The sequence below is a fragment of the Ornithodoros turicata genome, chromosome 7 (genome assembly GCF_037126465.1).
Source record: "Ornithodoros turicata isolate Travis chromosome 7, ASM3712646v1, whole genome shotgun sequence".
Taxonomy (NCBI): domain Eukaryota; kingdom Metazoa; phylum Arthropoda; class Arachnida; order Ixodida; family Argasidae; genus Ornithodoros; species Ornithodoros turicata.
In genome coordinates this window covers 10,973,658-10,994,619 of record NC_088207.1, presented here as the reverse complement: position 1 = coordinate 10,994,619, position 20,962 = coordinate 10,973,658, and the positions used below count along the sequence as shown (strand labels likewise).

General features: G+C 46.7%; 1 protein-coding gene across 4 annotated transcripts in view; it reads right to left on the bottom strand.

Moving 5' to 3' along the window:
• Positions 1-20,962, bottom strand: part of LOC135400200 (cyclin-dependent kinase 16-like) — a 93,550-nt gene that overhangs the window by 47,224 nt on the left and 25,364 nt on the right. The window lies entirely within an intron of this gene.

Here is a 20,962-nt window from a genome sequence, read left to right as displayed (position 1 = left end):
AGCAGATTTTGCCCCGCGCTGGGTGGGGTTCGAGTACATGCTCCCGGCGGGGTCACACGGGTTTGCTTCGTCAATGGAATGCTAACAATCGTTCGAGGTACGATGCACGCGCTGCGCATAGCGCGTGAGCTCGTGCTTTCCCGGGTTAGCTATGGTCTCGTGGATAACTATTGCTCTTTCGAGCAAACGTTTTGCCCTTGCTCCGCCAATGAAACACTCAACGTCTGACACGATTCTGCCAATGGAACAGTTTTTGTCCCTTCCCGGGGCAAAAATTTGACCCAGCTCTGCCAATGGAACGCGCCATTAGTATATTGATTATGGAACCCAGGGTACCTTCAAGCCGTCTGAAACAGCCGCTGTGGAGGACCTGTCTTCATATTTCACGAACAAGTACGACTGTGTCACCACGATGCTGAGCGTCCCAGAAGCCTTAGTGCCCTATAACGAGGGACCACGTACGTTTAGAGGTCACCGCTCACCTACGCTCACCAATAGACCTCTACCCGTCATTATGACGTTGCTAGAGAGACTGAAACCGAAACAAATCAGAAGGGGAGGGCTGGGTTCCACGAATGGCCACTTGTTCGCCGCCTCCTACTGAAAGAAAGGTAGGACCGAAAATTGCGTCCCTTTCAGGGACCATCGTAATTCCCTCAAGACCGTGGCTTTCGGGCGTAACCTTGTTCGTCCCTATAGCTTCGAGCGTAGTTCAAGTCTATCAAATTGCTGTCGCTGTCGAACACTATGACGTCATTTGTTTACAAACAGGGAGAGATCTATTCCCCTGACAGGCGTAAGAAACAGGGTTGCCTAAACTTGGCTTCGACGACCATTTACGCCATGCTGACGTCGGGGCGAAAAGAAAAAAGGGGGTTATGAAAAGCGTACTCGGAGACGGGTAATATACAGTCTACACATCTTGAAACGAAGGGAGACTTCCAAGCGAAGAATGACTCGAGAAAGCCTCGCGCTTTCACAGGAAGGAAGCGTTCTTTGTGTGTGCCAATCGAATCAATTGCTGAACATACGCAAGGCAACAGAAATACGCATAGAAACAGAGGGCAAGTAAGCTGGTGTAGGCTTAACATTTCCCTGGGTCCTGGGCGGAAGGACAAGCATCCGTATGTGGCTGTCCTTGTGCATACCTCCCCAGACGCAGGGAAATGTTACGAACAACTACCGTACATAATATTCTGTCCCGCGAATTTACATCGGGTGGTCCCTGACATAGCTGCAATGTCTCTCTGCGGCCGTTCCATAAGAGAGAGAGACAACTGTGATCACGACGCGTTGCTGGCGGCCAGGTTTGAACCAGCACCCTTGGGAAACGTCACACAGTGATTCACCGAGGCCGGTTGGGCACGCACGGCTCATTGCACGAACCATGTTGTTTCCAGGAATGAGACGCATAGTTGGAAAGTAAACCGCGTTATTTCTCCGTAAAGGACCGTAACCTCGCATTTGTTTCGAACCGGTTACCCTACAGGGTTAGTCTAGCAAACGTTACACATTTCGATGACATCGAAAAAATAGAAGACAGGGCTTATCCAACCCAAACTTTGAAGACAGGTAGCCATTTGTCTGAAGTTTTGTTGGAATTTTGTGAGCGTTATGGTCCCGTAGAAAAAAAATAAATAAATAAGAAATCAAGCAAAAATTCACGCTGTGGCCAATCTCACTCAAAAGCCGCCATTTTCTCCTGTGTGCGCTTCATTTCCATCTCACCACAAACGGGTGGCGCCAGCGTACAGAACAAGACAGGAAGAAGAGGATTGGTGCATAAACGTCAGAATCGGCATGTCACATCGTTGTAGGCAGCACCACCTGTGTGAAGTGATGTGAATGCGAAGCAGACACAAGAAAAAATGGCGGTGTTTGTGTTGGATAGGTCACTGAAAATGCGCGGGGCGAGACTTTGCTTGATTTTTAATTTTCTTTCTACATGACCATAGCGTTTACAAATGAATGAAACTTCAGACAAGTGGCTATCATGCAAGGTCTGGGATGGGCCAAACCCAGTCTTCTATTTTTACAGTGCGATCGAAATGTGTAACGTTTGCTAGAATAACCCTGTAGGCTGATTATAACTGTGACCCATTTCGTTCATTCGAGTCTACCAACACAGTACAATGTCTATACCGTGAGATTTATTCGACACGTTCGTTTCCATCGCTGTTTTCCTGGTCATTTTTCCAAATTCTGCACAACGAGGCCTTCGTTCGAAAAAGGACCGGAAAAGTTGAAGATTCCGTGCTTGGCGTACGCGACGAGAGCCACAAGAAAACTCTGACCCACATTGAGCTGTATACGTCCCTCCAAATAAATTGCCTTCCAAGGCTGTGGACCCTTCGCCCTTTATATGAATTATGCTGCTCCGAGATATCCGCGAGAGGAAAAGAAAGCACCAACGTTTTTCTCGCTTGAATGGAATGACCACAGGGATGTCGTACTGGAGCACATTTTTCGTGTCCTCAAACAGGTAAATTATGCGATAAAAAAAAAAAACAAGTAAAACGCGATATCTTGCGCGGTGCGTTTGCAGGTTGTGCCTGCCATTGACAGCGCATAAAAGATCGGACGATATCGAAATTCAATATTATGCTCGCAGTCGAGCTCATGAATTATTAAAAAACGGATATATTATGAAATACCGATAAATACCGGTATTTTCCACGCGGACGTAGACACCCTTAGGTGTCGCCAAGGAGGGGGAGGGGGGGGGATTAGCGGTTCAACGAAATCGCACATCTTGTATTGCATTTGCGAGATGGGGAACATCTCCTCCCCCATGTAAAGTCCCCATAAACCCCCTTCGCCGATACATTTTTCTGGCTATACCACGCTCACGTTTATCAATATTTTTATTCACGTACTATTCAATATATTTCAATATTTTATTCACGCCTATTGCTCATCCGTATAGAGCGTAGACTACTGGATGATTTCTCGCCTGCGCTCGTGATATCTTCGCAGAACAGGAGGGAGGCTAATACACCATCCAAGCGTGCCCATATTTTTTTTTTCCTCCGCTTTCGCTGGCCCGAGTTGCGTCTGAAGGGTTACAATACAACCTGTGGAAAAATATAGCGTAAAAATAGAGAGGAGCGCAACTTTCTTGGCGTCTCTCGAAGCGTTTTTCGCGAAAGAAGAGAAAACCGCGCGCTTGCTGGCTGACAGAAATAATCGGCATCGCTCCCAAGCAGGAAGAAAACATTGACGTCAATAACACTAGGATGAAGTCCTTACGTATGCAGCTGCAATTTCGACACATTTGGCACAGCAGAGAGCAACTGGGCAGGTGACGTCCGGGATCACGTGACATCTCAGTTTATCTCTTTTTTACAGGAAAAAAAAATATTTTCGCGTTTCGGGGCAGTATCGCCTCGAAAAGTGATCCCCGTGAACTCAAACGGGCTTTCTCACTTTCATACGAGCGCTTTGTTACATCGTACACTCGTTGTACTACACGCCAGTGGATTGAGGCCAAAGATGTACCGTAATTTCACGCGTATTACCTTATGCGCGATTTTTTCTTTTTTTTTTTTTCCTTACGGGTGTTTTGCGGCTTATCCACCGGTGCGGCTTATCTGATCACTACATTTCCTCGGTATTTTCCCCATACACGGGTTCTAACGAAAGAACCGACAGTGTCTCTGGGACAGCACCGCCCTGCCGATGCACGAACAGTGCGTAACAGGGTCGCGTCCACACTCGAGTAGTGCCACTTCCTGGTGCCTTCCCCCAAGCAGCTTTAACGAAAGTGGTGACTGATTCGTGTCTTCTGGAAGACCACTGACCCATCGATCCACGAAAAACACGCAACAAGGGCACAATCCGATTTGGGTAGAACTGAACTCTTGTTGTACACCATCCCGACTCCGGAGTATGGACCACAGGGTTTATGACATTCTCTATGGTCTCCTTTGTCGCACAAATGAGTGGCGTCGTATTTCCCGCGGCTTATCTGCAAGAAAATTTTCAAAACGTTCCTAAAAACGGGTCCTGCGGCTTATCTGCTGTGCGGCTTATACGCGTGAAATTACGGTAGCGTTGTACACATTCGTAGCTGGCGAGGGACGGTGCCACGTATTCGTCAAGCTCCTACGTCAGTGCAGGGAAAACCTCTGCCCAGTGATGGACGTGCCTTGAAGCGTTCTGGCGCAGCATGGCGCAGCTCTCGATCAACCGTCGGAGGGCGCCGTGCGTGCATGGTTACCAATTTATGATGTAGAACGAGCGCTTTCCACGTTGATTTCAGTATCATTGTGTCTTGGGCAATTTTCCACTCAATTTAGAGGCGCGAGATCGGGGAGCCACGAGCCTAACCTGCTTCCGTGGAGTCAGTGCATAGCGGGTGTGAACTAGCGTGTCCACATAACGGAATGCGTTTCGTTGTCTAAGAGCCGAGCGATCCTCAAAGGTAACAAGTGACCGTCAAATAGGTGCAAAACGGTATCTTTAGAGAGACGCCGAGCTACCATTACGGCGATTTCGGGTGATGCACTGGGGGCACTTTTTTCTGGACCGAACCCGAGCGGTAAATTCGGGTGGTGCGGTCAGAGCAAGAGTCGCGTGTTCCGGTGATGCACTACGGAGCAGTTCGCTCGTTCCAAGAGCAGTTTTTGGCGCTTGCTGCGAGAGGCCGAGCCAAAGCTGACCTCAGCTGTCTTCTTCCGTTCTCGACGGCGAGCATTGTTGCGTTCATCCTTGACGGCGTGGATCTTTACGAAAGTAGTAACGATGAAAGTTCAATTGACACCGATAATGCGAATGACGAAGAGGAAGATGTGGCCTGCTTCTCGCCAGCTATGCTTGTGATTAGGAGTCACTAAATAAGCTACGCTTCAGAGTATCGACACTGAGCCGCCATGTTGTTTCGGATTACCTCCAGCGCCATCCATTTAGCGCTCTTCGAAGTGTTGTCTTCTTCCACTGCTGAACTTCACCTTCATCTATTTCTACTGCCAAAATAGAGGTGGGGCTGGAGGTCATTCGAAACAACATGGCGGCTCTTTTTGCCTCAGTGTCGATACTCTGAAGCGTAGCTTATTTAGTGACTCTACTTGTGATCAGGCAAAAGCGCGCGACGACGCCAACGAGCTGCCGGGAGTTCAGGAACCGAACAATGCGTAGCGAGCGCAACGACCCTCGTAGAAGAGCAGTAGAGCGCCTCATGCCTCTCAGCTTGGATAGCTATGAACATAAAAGTACAATGCAAGCTAGTTGGTGTATAGTTGACGTTGGCAACATGTCCCTGAGCCTGGGAACAACATAAAACCAACAGCACAATCGTTGGGGCGCCAACGTGACGGTGCACATTAATTGGCGTCCCGAGACTGCTTGGCTAGGGCTAGCTAGCGTCGGTCGATTAGCAGACTAGTAAGTAGCTGCGACAGCTCCCTCTCACGTTTAAAAATGGTCAACCGTTTTTTTCGCCTCGTTTACTTCGAGTTTCGCTTTCTCGTGACGCGCGCTACCTCCGTGGACAGCGATGTAGTCGCATGCTCCGCGCTTTTGCGCAAATGCAGCAAAAACACCCCCTCTACGGCGCAGCACTTCCATCAGTGCCTCTGCCATTCCCATTGGCTCTTGAAAGCACGTGACTTCGCCGGTGGCCGCCTCAATGCCTGAACGTGACGTCAGAGCTGAATGAGTTTTCGGTATCAACGTAAAATACACGAAGCTCTTCGACACAAGTCTTCATCCCAACGAAGAGCAGGGGTTGGGGGGGGGGGGGGGCTTAATCGGTTGCACGCGTAACGAGCTAACGAGGGGCGCGTCACTCGTCGAGAAGGGCACGTAATAAAACACGTGCGCGGCGCTCCATTGTGAAGGGCGTGGTATACGTCACGCGCAATGTGTCACGTGCCCATCTTTTTGAATTTCCCGCCACCCGTTAGCTCGTAACGACAGCAACGACGATGAAGCGAATAAGCCCCCTGAGGAGTTCTGTGTGGTTTCGTAGCTCGGTTAAGATTCCATGCGGGGAGCCATTTACGAGGTCCCCTCTCTGTTCGTCACTCGACGAGGTAGACGGCAGTGAGGATCAGGAATGCGTCCGTTGCACAAACAACGCTCGCGCCGCTGTCACATCGGAATTCTAGGCAGCCATCCTGACCCCACAATGCACTCCAGAGGCCCGCAGTTTTCTTTTTTTTTTTTTTTTTGTTATCGTTCACTTTGTATTTCGTGAAATTCTTTCGTATTTTTGTCTTATTTTTTCGCCCCACAGCGTATAGGACAACAGTTGGAAATGGTCGTCACTCACTCGAACTTCAGCAGGAAGGAAAGGAAACGATTTCGTTTGCAGAGGAGTCAATTGTTTTAGTTTCGTGAAAGTTGATTTCTGTTCCTCCCTTTTTTGAAGAATTGTTTTGAGAGTCGCGAACTATTAGGGACGGGCAAGGCAGGAGAGGACATATTTCGAGCATTGCCCCATAAAATGGCTAAGAAAGTTTCCCCTATTTTTACGCTGAGTAGCGCAGGTTTCGTGAGCTTCGCGGCGTCCCCGATTAGGCATGTTACCTGACTTTGGTTCGAACCTACGAACGAAACCACACCGAGTAAATATGATCGTTTTATTTCCATCGTTCACTGTACACTTTGGTTATCATCATTTGGCGAAGATTATTTCATGCGGGGAGGGGCGAAACAGTTGGCAAAACACAAATTTGTTGCGTTACGCCAGTGTGTGTAAGTTTTCCTCATGATGCCACCTGGCTTCTGGTCTATCTTCAAAACACAAATTGTAACAATAATGAGGTCCGTTTGTGCGCAGCGGTGGCTGGGCACAACCGCGGAAAGACCGCCATATTGACATCGGTGCAGGCAATTCGGGATGCTCAGAGAGTGGCTAACTTTGTTACTGCGTAGAATTTCATTTCCACGATTTTTTGTTTTTGTTTTCATCATATAAATGCGTCATCCCGCGCTACCGGAAGTTTATGCTGTAAGCTGGGAACGCCATACGTGCATAGATGTGGAGCTACTTTATCTGCCCCCACCCTGTATTAATAATATTCTTATGACAAGCTATCATCGAAATATAACTTGGAGGGATCGTTGAAGTACTTTGAAGCACCTAAATTAGGTCATCGTATCGGACTACGTAAGGTGCCGACCAATGAGCGCGTTCATTTCTTGCTGACGCCAATCACATACGGTCCGGGACAGGTATGTGCTGACAGTCCCGTTTCACCCAATTTGGTTTCCCGACAGTCTCATCTCGCATAACGCCAGGCACCCATCCCATCATCCATGATTATATTAGGCGAAATGGGACGTAAGGCCAGTGAGGATTACACTGGACAGACTTAAAGCGACATTCCAGACCCTAATCGAAGCTTTTCTTTAAAAAAAAAAGGTTCAATGAGTCACTGAGCAACATATTTTAATCAAGTTCCCATTACAGCCATCGCTTTCGCAGCCGTGACGGTACTGGTTACACGAATGTGACACAAGAGCTTCTTATCCAGTTATCGCATTTCCTCTCCAGCGGATTAGCCGACATGGTCTGGTGGACGAGGATTCACCGCGATAAATAATCGGATACGATACGCTTTTGTCGTATCGTACAGCGGCCGCTACTGTTCGGCTTTCGTTCCGTCAGGCAAAAGCCACCGATTCGAAACGAAACTTGCCGATCACGCTCTTACCGTACCGCGAAACAGCCCTCAATGACGTCACGTGCACGTCAACGTCCTCAATGTTGTATGGCCAGAACGTGCCCAGAATGCGTGGCGTTCACGCCACCGTCTGTGGACTGCGGTAGACCATCCCTAGGGTTCTTCGTTTTCGAGTTTTACGATTTTTTTCAAATTCGGGAGGGAAAAATCGGGTGCTATTTACAACCGAGAATTCGGGGAGAAATCGGGCTCTACGATCTCCGTTTTTGATATGTCACCGGGGAAGTTTTGGGTGAAACGAAAGGCATATAAAACAGGCTACTGCTGTGACACTGCACTCTAAGAAAAAAAGGAGTAAAACGGGGACTAATTGCAGCTTCTACTCCCCTAGTGTGCAATTACTCCCCATTTTAGTCCCCTAACCCAACATTTAGTCCCGACATTTACTCCCCAGGACTGCAAATTGTCACTAAACTTCGCGAATGGTCTCCTGAATGCAACTATCTACGTAAATATGTGCCCTTGGTCAATTTGAACGACATAAGGCTGTATAACTCAGACCAAGTAGCAATTTTCCAGCCACAGAGAGTAAGAAACAGTTAGCGCATCTTCCTTCGCAAATTGTGCCCTAGTATGGCGCAATATTTTATATCACTCGATATATCACGGTTGACGGTTTGCTTCAAAGTATTTTCATGCATGCGCACCAATTATGTACCTGGGACTCTTACAACAGCGCGTGAAATGCGGTCTTCACTCTGTGACATTCATTTACTCCCGTGCATTTACTCCCGAAAGGGACTATTTTTTGTGGCAATGCAATTACTCCCCAAAAGGAGCAAAAGTACTCCTTTTTTTCTTAGAGTGTGGGACGAGAAACAAGAACCTTTATATTTCCGCTCGGAACTGGGGCAGTGCATGACCGCGGTGTTCAAACACTTGCCCGAGCTCCACAAAAGCTCGTTTTTCACACCTGCTGGAGATCATAAACGGAGGACAAATAAGGTTGTCACAAATCGCTCTTCATCGCTGATATTATGATTCACTTTTCCCAGTGATGGCCACTAACTACTTCTACAGTAGTTTAACTATAACTATTAACTACTTTGTGATTGAGTAGTTTAACTAGTAGTTCAACTACTTTTCAGGGGAGTAGTTAAAACTACTTTTTTAACTACTGCAATGTAGTTTAACTACATCTATAACTACCTAACGTTGTCCACCAGAACCAATCCCTTGTAGCGTTCTTGGACACCTAAATATGAATCACGAGCAATAATAAACTTTGGCTGAAGCCATTGCTACGATCGTCAAATACAAAGCTTGCGGCGGGATTCTTTCTGTGCGTACGCGATAAACTAAGTTGCAGAATTATTTCGCAGCAAATGAGGCTTCACTAGACAAGCATTAAAAGTGAAGATTTAGTACACATGCACGACACAATTGCTCTGCGCCTCCGTTCTCATCAAACACGTAGCACAAGGTAAAAGTCGGAAACACAATCGTGCCGTAAAGCTTGCGGCAAAATCGGAAGTAGTTGGCGCCTTCAGTAACCTAACTACTGTATAGTTAGCTACTTAAAATAGTAGTTTAACTAGTAGTTGCCACTACATCTCTGCAAGTAGTTGATAACTACTTTTTAACTACAATCAGGTAGTCTAACTAGTAGTTTAACTACATGTAGTTAACTACTGGCTATCACTGACTTTTCCGACGGTTTACAGAGAACGACAAGTAGAAGGACCGCAAAAATTTCGGGTAGATATCGGGTTTTTACCCGAATTCTTGAAAACTTGTTCGGGGGGGGGGGGAACTATCGCGAAAAATCGAGTTTAACCGAAAAACGAAGAACCCTAAAAGCACCCCCTGTTGGGCGCTCAAGATCAGACACCGCGGAACCGGTTCGAACACTAAAGCATCGTCCCAAGGGATATTTTTGACTCGTCACGATCCCGCGCTCACCCTTGCCATAAGGGCAATCAGCGAAGGAAAAAGGTGTCTGTCAATTAAGTGCGTCAGCTATTAAGGCTTCGTCACCGTTCCCAAAAAAGCGTCCTAACCCTCACTTTTGGCGAACCACACATCCTCGAAGCGGTTGGGATTACTCGGCTCAGCGCACAGAGGGCGAAAGTGCACAAAACGTGCCCAACTTTGGAGCTGTCTTTTACTATAGTCGGTGACAGCTTAACTCCTACAATTGGGACCGCCCACTCCTCCGTGGAAGGCTCCTGCGATTGGCTACCAGCCTTTGCACGACGCCCCCGCTTCGCGATGTAGTGCCGGCTCTCTCTCTCCCGCGAGTTCTCACTTGGCCGCGCCGCACTACATTCGCGCGCGCGGAGCGATTCTTGCGTGGGGGCGGGGTCAAGTGTATGACTTATGTTGTCACTGACTATAGACACGTGCTATAGACCACTTTCTTTCGAAGCATGAGCGGCGCCGCGGCAGACGCGACGTGAAATATGGGAACAGTCGAGGAGGACTGCCGGCCAGCTTCCCGTCGTGTATAACAAGGAACGCTTTGATCCACACAGCTCGGCTATACACTCTTAAATTTATAACACCCTTTAGGGTGTAATCCGGGTGTAACTGGGGTGTAAACTAATTTTTACTCCCAAATTACACCAGCTCGAAGAAACATGCTGGGATGAGGGGTGTTAAATGGGTGTAGTAATAACGTAACACCTTATTTACAACGTCCACTGATCTCGGGTGTAAAAGAGGCGTAAAATGGGTGTACCGGGCATAGAGCTTTTACATGAACTGTATTTCTTTTGAAAGCACAATGATATGCTTCATGTTACCTACAGATGCATACAATAGGGCACCTCGGCAGAAATGTTGAGTCTATACTCTAAATCCTGTGACGAACATGTGCCGGTTAAAAAAGTTCCCTCAGAAAGTACAGCCGGTACACAGCCGTAACTGTCTGGAAGCAGCCGTAGCAGCTATCAAATAGCAAGCTCAACGATCCCTATCGACAAATATGTGTGCCCCGCTGAATAATATGTGTGCCTCCTGAGCCGTATACTCGTGTGCTTGTCGAATAATCCGTGTGCCGGCTGAATATGTGTGCCTTCGCTGGAGCGTACTACGTTGTTCCGCGCTCCACCCGTGAGGAGTGACGTGGTACCGCGTATTCTACCGCAGTGCATTCGTCGCTGCGTTCGTGCCTGTTGTGTGCGCTGCAACTTCGCCTTTGAAAGGACGACAACCTTGCTTTCTAATTACAAGTTTAATGTTTGCTTAAGGTAAGTCAACCTGGCTGTGATGCAACGTACGACGCCTGCGTTTTACTTGTGTTTAACAATCGTTCTGTTGCAGACGATGGACACATTGCAAATGGCGGCAGGAGTGGATCGGCTACATCGGTGAAGCGACGATTTGTATTACAAGAGAGGCTAATTGTATTCTTTCGTTACAGGTGAACGTGGGACTGTATCGACTGCAAGGACGTGAGTTACAAAAAGCTGTAATATTCGAGCATTAACGTTTGAACAATACCAGCGTGATGTTCACTTCGGTTTCTTTACAGGTAGTGTCCTGTTCAACGGTCACGCATATGCGTGCAAAACTGTAACTGCTTCTCACATCGAAGAGGGGTCGGTGCCACATGCTCGGACAATTATTCGTCGGCCATTTCGTTTGGGGAACTGTCGTGTTCGTCACTAAGGATGGCCTTGGTTGAGCTTTGCAGTGCCAGCCTGGTACATCGGAGGGGTTGTGTCCATGCAGCGTGTGCTTCATATGTGTGTGTTGGGATTAGTGAACCGTGTATGCTTTCCATTCAGCCAACGATGATGTACTGGATGAAATTTAAAGGTATGTGCACGCCAATAAAATTTGGTGTTTCAAGTTCAATGTCCTTGGTGGATTTTTCCCCTATTTTCTTCTTTTTTTCCCCGAAGCCTGGAGGTCATTTTCTGTTAGAGAACTTGAAAGGCATAATGCGTCTCGCGTATTAGTTGGTACAAGTATTCCTTTATTACGGCCGGTACACTGTGGCTCCCGACGTCAGCAGCGATGTCGTACCAGTTGTCTCAGGGGGCACAGGGCACCTACAGCTTTCGCAGGCTTCCTCTTGAAGTCATCTGGTGCACTTTTTGTGAAATGTACCAGTTGATCAGGCGGCACCTATCCGTCAATGGGTTTAGAATGTACATTGTACCTATTTGAGACGTACTTGTCTGAAGTTTGGGTTTCGGGCTTTCATGGCATTCTGCAGCTTCTGTGAAGAGTCGTTGCAAGTAGTAAGCAGCAGGCAGGTCGGGAAAAATCTGCTGTGCCAGTTTATTACTCACTGCCTGCAGCATGCCGCAGCAAGCAGCGAAACCATGAAACCCAAATGACAGGCAGTATGTCGCCAGCAGTACATGTCCAGCTCAATATGACTTTTTTTTTTCAGAGCATTCAAGAAAACCTGTGAAGCGAAAAAGCCGCTGCTCCTTGAGGGCACATTAAGCTTTGGCACACTTTGATATACTGAATTATGTATGAGTAATTCAACTCCTCATTTATTGGACTGCGTACATGTACATAGATTCACAGTTTCTGGCTGCTGGCATTTGTGAGAATTATAGCATCTATCTCTCAAGTAGCACATGTATTACTTGACAACACCTTTTTGAAGGGTGTAATATTACCAGGGGTGTTAAATTACACCCTAAAGGGAGTGAGTTATAGCACTTTTGGATTACACCCTAAAGGGTGTTTTCGAAGTATCAAATTACACCCTTTTTTGAGGTTGTAGTCGGTTGAAAAGGGTGTTATATTACACCCTAAAGGGAGTGAGTTATCGCACTTTGGGATTACACCCTTATTACACCCTAAAGGGTGTAAAAAAATTAAGAGTGTAGTTTGGTGGCTCCCAGTTGGAGTAATTCAGTATTATAATAGTGCTGTACTACTGTACTAATGTGACTCGAGCCCTTTGAAGTATGAGCATGGCCCGATGCGCTTGAGAAGGTCATCGTGGAGCTAATTGCTCGCACGTGTATTACTTTTTCCTTAAAGCGCAAGCTTTATAGGGTCGGTACATCCCGCGATCATAAGAACTGTTTGCGGTACGATGAAAGTGTGCAACCACCGCAGTAAAAATGCCAAAGAGAACATCACGAAACGGTAAAAGGTTTTCAACGATAAGCGAACAGCAACCAAAAAATTACACTTACAATTTTTTTTTTAAAGAAAAAAGAAATACAACCAACCGGGTGCCCGGATTTGGCACCTGCATTCAAACAGATTTGGCCCCATGCCGGAAGATGCAGCAAATTTTTTATCGTGCCTAGAAAGCCCCCGCCGGTAATTGACCGCCGGGTAGCACTTACGAAGGAAGGATACCGTCACGCGTACTCCACGGGCAGGGGTGTCAGGGTGTCTACAAAACTGCAGCCTTCAAATTCCCTGATTTTTTCAGGTTTTCACTGACTATTTCAAGCGAATTCCCTGACAAAAACAAAAGGGAACTTGGTGCCTGCTCATACGTTTTGATACCAGATCCAACATAACACAGACCATTTATTAAGTATAAGTGAGGCTACCCTACTTTTCTGCGTCAGAGCTTGTCATACTGGTGAACTGCTACTCGCAGTAACGTTGCAGCGGCATCGCCTCTCAACCACCGGTCGGCACTCGCGATTCGCCGTGCATCATCACGGCACTTGTCTGCGATTTTCCCTGACTTCAGCTGCCTTTTAGCCAAATTACCTGACAATTCCCTGACTTTTCCAGTCACATCAAAATTCCCTGACTATTCCCTGTTTTCCAGGTTGGTAGACACCCTGGGAGTAGCCAGAAAATGTGGTGGTGGTGGTGGTGGTGGGGGGGGGGCACAAACTTAAATCCATGTGTATTTATTCCCACGTTTACGAGCCAAACTGTGATTGCGAGCCATTTTTATAGCGAATCAATCCAAGCCACCGTGAAGAAATCGCGCCAAACGTAGGTATACAAGGTGGCCTATACATTTGGGAGGTGTCCCTAACTGCGCCCCTGGCCCCGGGGATTGTACGACTGTTCTAAGAGCGCTTAATTCCGAGCAAATGTTTTTCTTCACAGGTACTGCACTAAACTGCTTAGGAATTTGATTGCAGGCGGCGCTCAGTGTTTACCCGTCGCCCGATCACGAAACGGTTCGTTTTCATAAATTCATATATACGATGTAGGCACAAACAGTAGCAGCGGCCCTCCGCCAATGTGCGCCGGTTCAGTGAACGCGGGGTATCGCGCGTCATTTGTTGTGGCGTCCCAGTCATAACAATCGCACCTTTTGGCAAGACACGCGGAAAACGGCAACTGCGAAGATACGATAAATACATAAAAGATATCTCCGCCTCAGGAGGTTTCTAGAGCGGGAAGAGGGTTAGGTTTTCGCGATCGTCCACGCGATTTTGAAGCTCGTTAAAGGGCCACTAAACTGTAGACATTTCGCATCGCGCCATTGAAAGATGTCGTTACTTTGAGAGCAATACAGAAAGAACGGAATTACACCGTTGCATCGTTTGTGGTTTATGCGAGAACGAAGCCGATTTCCCTCTTCGCTCTCCTTCTCAAGAAGGGCGACAAATGAGGAGCGGCCTCCTATTGGTCTCCTCAAACGATTTGCCCAATCATCGCGAGAGACAGTTTGAGGAAACGAATGGGAGTGGTGTTGTGCTTTTTTTGGAGAACGAGAGGAAGAGGGAAAGTGTCGTTCGCACTACAGTCACTATATAAGCGTAAGCTTATATAGTGACTGTAGTTCGCACATAAATCGTGCAATGGATAAATTCCGTTCCTTTTGTATTGCTCTCCAGTTAACGACGTCGTTTATTGCGTGAGGAGAAATCTTTTGACAGCAGAAGCCGTGTTCTAGAGATTAAGTATTTTAAGATTACGTGACGTGGTTCGATCATAATTCATTAGCCGTTCCTATCCCTTTCCCACTATCCTTATCGCTCTCCCACAAGAGCCATTTTGAGTTAATTACGCAAGTAACGTTGCTCGGATAGTCTATCATTATCGAGAGCTATCGGGCATAGGCTCCTAGCGCGCAACCCTCATTTGGAGGGCCCGTCTCGAACTATCGCTAATTAAAGTATTACCAGTTTCGCGCGCTGTCGATGTATAATTGTTCAATCACGAAGCTTAGTCAAATGGCAGTCAAGTCAGCGGTGGGCGGGTACACAGGGTGTTCCAGAAAACGTGTCACTGGATTCTAATTAAAAAAAAAAAAAAAACTACGCCACCTAGAACCATGCGGTCAACGGCATTTGTTCTTGCTAGGTTTTTACCACCTCCTGATGTGCATGTCACGTAACCTAACTTTAATTATGCAAATTTTTGCGAAGTGAACTTTGAAATTTGCCAAGTGAAAGTCACTTTTTTCCCCCCACCAACATGAAGAGAGTGCCGAATTTACTCGAATTCACGAGAATTAACTGTGAAATTAAGGATCTATCCTATCGTGATATACGATAGCTCAACATTCCTGTCAATTGTCATTAATTTGAGTAAATTCGGCACGCTCTTCACATTGGTGGGGTAAAAAAAGTGACTCTTACTTGGCAAATTTCAGAGTTCACTTCGCAATAATTTACATTATTAAACTTAGGTCACACGACATGCACATCAGGAGGTGGCAAAAAGCTAGTAAGAACAAATGCCTTTGACCGCATGCCTCTGTGTGACGCAGTTTTTAATTAAAATGCAATGACACGTTTTCTGGGACACCCTGCATAAAAGAAGTCGTTCTGAAATAAAGTCAAAGGCTGAGAACCAGCGCTCGTGTCCGTCTCGTCGTTACTGCCCGCGTTTAAAGATTTTAATTGGATTTAAAATATTTATTAGGGAGTGTTAGTACATCTTACGCTATTGACATTGTATGGGACAGCGTTGGGATCGCTGTTGGTGGTTATGCGCGAAGCTCCTTTTCTGTTGTGCGCATGCGCAGCACCATCAACGCTATTATCCCTTACGTACGCAAACGCGATAGCGTACCATGCACTAAAACTCTATTAGCTAGGGATACGAAACCCCGAGCAGTGGAAAGACCAGCGATTGTCTATAGAAATGCGCGTAATTTAAACGGTTCGTAACAACGCTTGGAGATGCAGGATAATTCATAATTATTTATTCGTAATAATTTAATCGCGTGCATCGCCTCCCAGCAACAAATAAAAACATTGTTCACGCGCGAGCCAGTTGGAACGCCCCGTATAAACTCCCTAGACCCTCATCAAGTTTGTTGCTGAAATGTCCCCCACATATCGTGGCCACTTTAAAGGGGCACTAAAATGGAAAAACAAGTTCACTTCAGATTATACGTTACACGCTACGTCATTTTCGCAATTGTTATCGTAATTCAAAACCGATGCCGTTATGGAGCTACAACAGTGATTTCCCCAGAAATTCACTGCCGGGGGAGGGGGGGGGGGGGGCGAGCTTTCAAGGGCGGTGGGGTATGCTTGGTGAAGGTTCCACTTAAGGAAGTTTTCTTCTCACGGAAAGAATCGTGGCACAATAGTGACATATCTGCACAGCTTTCCCGTTTTATTTGCACATGTTATTAGTTTAGAACACAGTGCATTAGAATACAGATTCATTATGAACGGCATTTCAACATTAAGATGCATAACCAAATCGCAAATGGTTCTTGATGATCGACAATGAGTTTGCGTGCCCGCACGCATTTTTGCTCGTACATGCGCGCAATATATGCATTGAACAGTCACTTTCAAATGACCTTGGACGAATGCATGGTACGATCATATGCATGACTGTGGTCCTACAGCCCAAGGTTGACAATATAGGATGTAATTCGCACCGCCGGACTCTCTACCAGACCGTGTTGGCGGCCGAGCTGGGTGGGGTCACCTGAGAAATTTCAGGGGGGTGTTGCAAAAATGCAGGGAGGGTGTACCCCCCCCCCTTTAGGGGGTAGGTAAATCCCTGAGCTACAATCGAAATTATTTCTGACTCTTTCTTGCTTCGGTGCTAAGCAGTGAACGTACTTTCAGATCGTGCATCGGTGTTTTTAGTCCATGCTGCGCGTGCACGCACGTGGCACGCCATGAAGCAGTCGTTGTTAGAGTCACTAAATAAGCTACGCTTCAGAGTATCGACACTGAGCCGCCATGTTGTTTCGGATGACCTCCAGCGCAATCCATTTAGCGCTCTTCGAAGTGTTGTCTTCTTCCACTGCTGAACTTCACCTTCTTCTATTTCTACTGCCAAAATAGAGGTGGGGCTGGAGGTCATCCGAAACAACATGGCGGCTCAGTGTCGATACTCTGAAGCGTAGCTTATTTAGTGACTAGTCGTTGTGACAAACATAGTGCGCGTTGCGAGGCGGACTGGCGTCGCTGTCCGAAGGATGTCCGAAAGATAAATGTTGTCGGTGGAACATCCGCGAGAACTCTTTATGTACTACAATTCAGTGAATCGGTATTGAAAAATGCAGTAGTGCGCATCACGCCGCGCATATACGGAACACTACGAACGGACCCGTTCCAAATCTACACGGCCACGATAGCAAATGCGCGCGCTTCTCCTGCTGTCTCATTGGATGCCGCCAATCTTTTGCCTCCCGGGGATCTCATTCGTTCCCGTCAAAGACGGCTCTGCTTTCATTGTGTTTTTCTTCTAAACGGTAGCGCTGTGTGAACTCATTTTGCTCGCATTATACTAATTGAAACACGGACTTTCATTTGAGAACAAGTTGTTTGCTTTCATTTTATAGTGCCCCTTTAATGACAGGCTATAGTTTTGCGCGAAAAGTAGAGAAGCCGAGACTTCCTCTTCCCTATACCCTCTGGGTTTTACATTATGCATCAACTTAACCAGCTCGCTTGCCTCTTAGCCATCTTTTTCGAAGTAGACCGTATTTATTGGCGTAATTAACGCACCCTACTTTGTGCGTCTTTTACTCGCGTGTTGAAGGCACGCGGTTTCCGGGACGCCGCCTTCAACGACTGATAGGGTAATCGAGTAGATATTGAGATGTTTTTTGGTTTTTTTTTTTTTTTCACGCGTAAAGGGGACAGTATAGGGCCGGCTCTAAAGGCGGCTCGTTGATGCGCTGGATTTGAACATAGAATAAGTAATTTCACGTTAGTGAGAGCACGACCTACACTCTAAGGAAAAAAAAAGGAGTAAAACAGGGAGTAATTGCAGCTTCTACTCCCCTAGTCTGCAATTGCTCCCTATTTTAGTCCCCTAAGCCGACATTTAGTCCCGACATTTACTCCCCAGTACTGCAAATTGTCACTGAACTTCGCGAATGGTCTCCAGACTGCAACAGTCTACGTGAATATGCACCCTTGGTCAATTTGATGGCATAAGGCTGTATAACTCTGCCAACGTAGCAATTTTCCAACCACACAGAGTAAGAAACAGTTAGCGCAACTTTCTTGGCAAACTGTGCCCTATGTATGGCGCAAGATTTTATATCACTCAATATATCACCGTTTGCTTCAAAGTATTTTCATGCATGCACACGAATTATGTACTTGGGACTCTTACAACAGCGCGTGAAATACAGTCTCCACTCTGTGACATTCATTTACTACCGTACATTTACTCCCGAAAGGGACTATATTTTTTTTGTGGCAATGCATTTAGTACCCAAAAGGAGTAAAAGTACTCCTTTTTTTTCCCCTTAGAGTGTAGTACTATAATATAGAGACTTGGACAATCGGCCATCGCCTATGGGATGGCCGGCCCGAGGGGTCCTGTCTGCAGGGTTGCGGAGTTGGAATGATTCCGGAATCATTCCAGGTTTATCAGAGCCCCGAATGGAATTTGAATGGAATGGCGGAAACTGTCCTAGGAATGGAATGGAATTGGGCTTTTTTTTTTTTTTTTTTCGCAGACGGAACGGAATTGAAATGGAATGGTCTGGGTGCCACACGGGTCAAGGGCGATAGTTTGGTTTGGTTTTAAGAAAAAATAAAATGGTGATTTTGGCTTCACTATTGTGAGGCCCGCAACCCCACATCACTTGCACCAGTTAATTTAGTAATGATGATGCCAATGAAGAGGAGGAGGGCGAAATAACCTTGTCTTTGTGCTCTTTCCGTGATGGGTAATGTCAATCTCTTCTATAGCACTGCTCGGCTAGCTAGTACGGTTACCGGTCCTAGATAATTCTTTTATTGATGGAATTAAAGGAATGGAATGGGGTTGCCAAGCCATTCCAGGAGTGAGAATTAGCCATACCTTTTCATCCCGAAGAATTGAAAGGAATGGAATTATCACGAATCTTCATTTCTCGGAATGACATTGGAATGGAATGGTTGATCCCATTCCGCAAGCCTGGTAGCGACCAACTCCCCCTCTTCCTTCGGTTAATCAAGGGGTAGTTACGTCGCTAGATAGATAGATAAATAGATAGATAGATGCGTTGCACGTAACAGCTTACGTGCCTAGCATACTAACATATTGAACTAGCATTTAACAGAAATCAACTTGTGCAACGCACTGTGTGATGTAATACGCAAAGACAAGAAGCACTTTTATATAATGCGAAAACACAAAAAGGTAAACATCCTGGGGAAATGCAATCTGCAACCTAGACGATGGTGATAAGGAGGGCCACATAGCATTGCTTCGTCGTCAACATGCCTACAGCCCACCATATATTGCAGCGGGTCACGCGACGACGCAACGAACAGCGCCAACTAGCGCCAAATTCTCTAGCGCCTACCGCGGGAACTACTACACCGGTGCTGGTAGCTTCGCGCAGTCCCTAGTACAGTAGTAGATCGTGGCTAGAGGAATAGTCAAGTTGACCCAGAGGGAAAAATTTACAGATTATTAGCTTGAACATGCACGGCAGCCTAGCCTCCCTACAGAATTCCAACGCTCTTCTAACATAAAACTCATGGGTGAATCACTGAGCTGCACTTTTGAAACTAGCAACCAATTTCTTCTTTTGTAAGCAAAACTGAGAAAGACTCAAATCGGATTTTTACCAGCGGCATGGCCGAGTGGGCTAAGGCGTCCGCTCGTTGGTGGTAACCAAGGTCGTGCAGAAGACTGGGAGGTGGTGGGTTCGAATCCTACCGCCGGCTGTGCTGTCTGAGGTTTTCCCTGGGTTTTCCGAAGACTTTCCAGACGAATGTCGGCACAGTTCCCCCTGAAGTCGGCCCAGGACGCATACTAACCCCCCTGTCCCCCACTCCTTCCTGCTATCCTCTCTCCGTCTGTCCACATCTGTACGTCGCTCATAGCCACAGTTGCTTCGCGGCGCTAACACCCAATCAAAAAAAAAAAATCGGATTTAAAAACTACTACGTAAAAGCTTTTTAGTACCGGTATCTCGACTCAAGAAAGTCCGTATACCCGGCAGGCGTCAGGAGCTGCCTCGAAATACGCTGCACCTTGTTTATTCTAACGAAATTCAGGCAAACAGCCCTATCGCAGATAGTGACTGTACGCGCACCGTTATCAGAGAGCGTTACTCATAATTTTATCTACGCAATCTATTCCCACGTACTCCGCTACCTCCACCGTATAAGGAGATTTCGATGGTAGTCTATGAATATGATGAGATCACACTTTGCCGGTCGTTCCAACCTTCTTACCGCGTTGCTTCCTTGCAGGTTTCTGTGATTACGAAGAAAACGGAGGTGAACAGCGACTTCCCCTAACTTTTACGACTGATTTGTAGCGAACGAAGCTACTGAATTCAATCAAAAATGAGCGTTGCATCACATAGTCCCGGAGGTATAAAACCATCGGGGCCAAATCATCTTAACCCACAAGCGTCAAAGCCAGCACTTCACAGAAGCCAAGTGCTACCAAGATACTGATAGAAAAAGAAAAAAAGAAGAGAACGCATTCAAATGCCACTTCAGAGAGATACTAAAAATATCTGCACGATGCCGGGAAAATATTCCCGAGGGAAACCCGACACAATGTCAACGATGCATTCAAACTAAAAGAAGAAATTTCGGCGGGAGCGCGGCAGGAATACGTCAGGGAAAAGCTGCACAAACAGGTATTCAACTGCATTCCTGAATGCCTCGGATAACTGCCAAGAGATTAGAAAGTGAGGCCACCCAATCGACTGGAAATGAGAAAGAAAACGGCAGACAGCCAAACCCTCTTACGATTTTTGGTTGTGTGTGCATACAATCCTAGTTAAGACAGATAAGATTTCATACCATCGCGCACGAAATGGGGTTTGCATTACAAGTATGTGTACAGAGGAGATTGCGCTGCAGGTTCTAACATTTCGAACATGAGAGGCAACATGTATGAAAAGACCGTTATCGAGAAATCAACATGTGCACATTGAACCTTATCAACTTGCACACAAGGCACTTGCCGCGAGGTGGCTAATTTTATCTTCC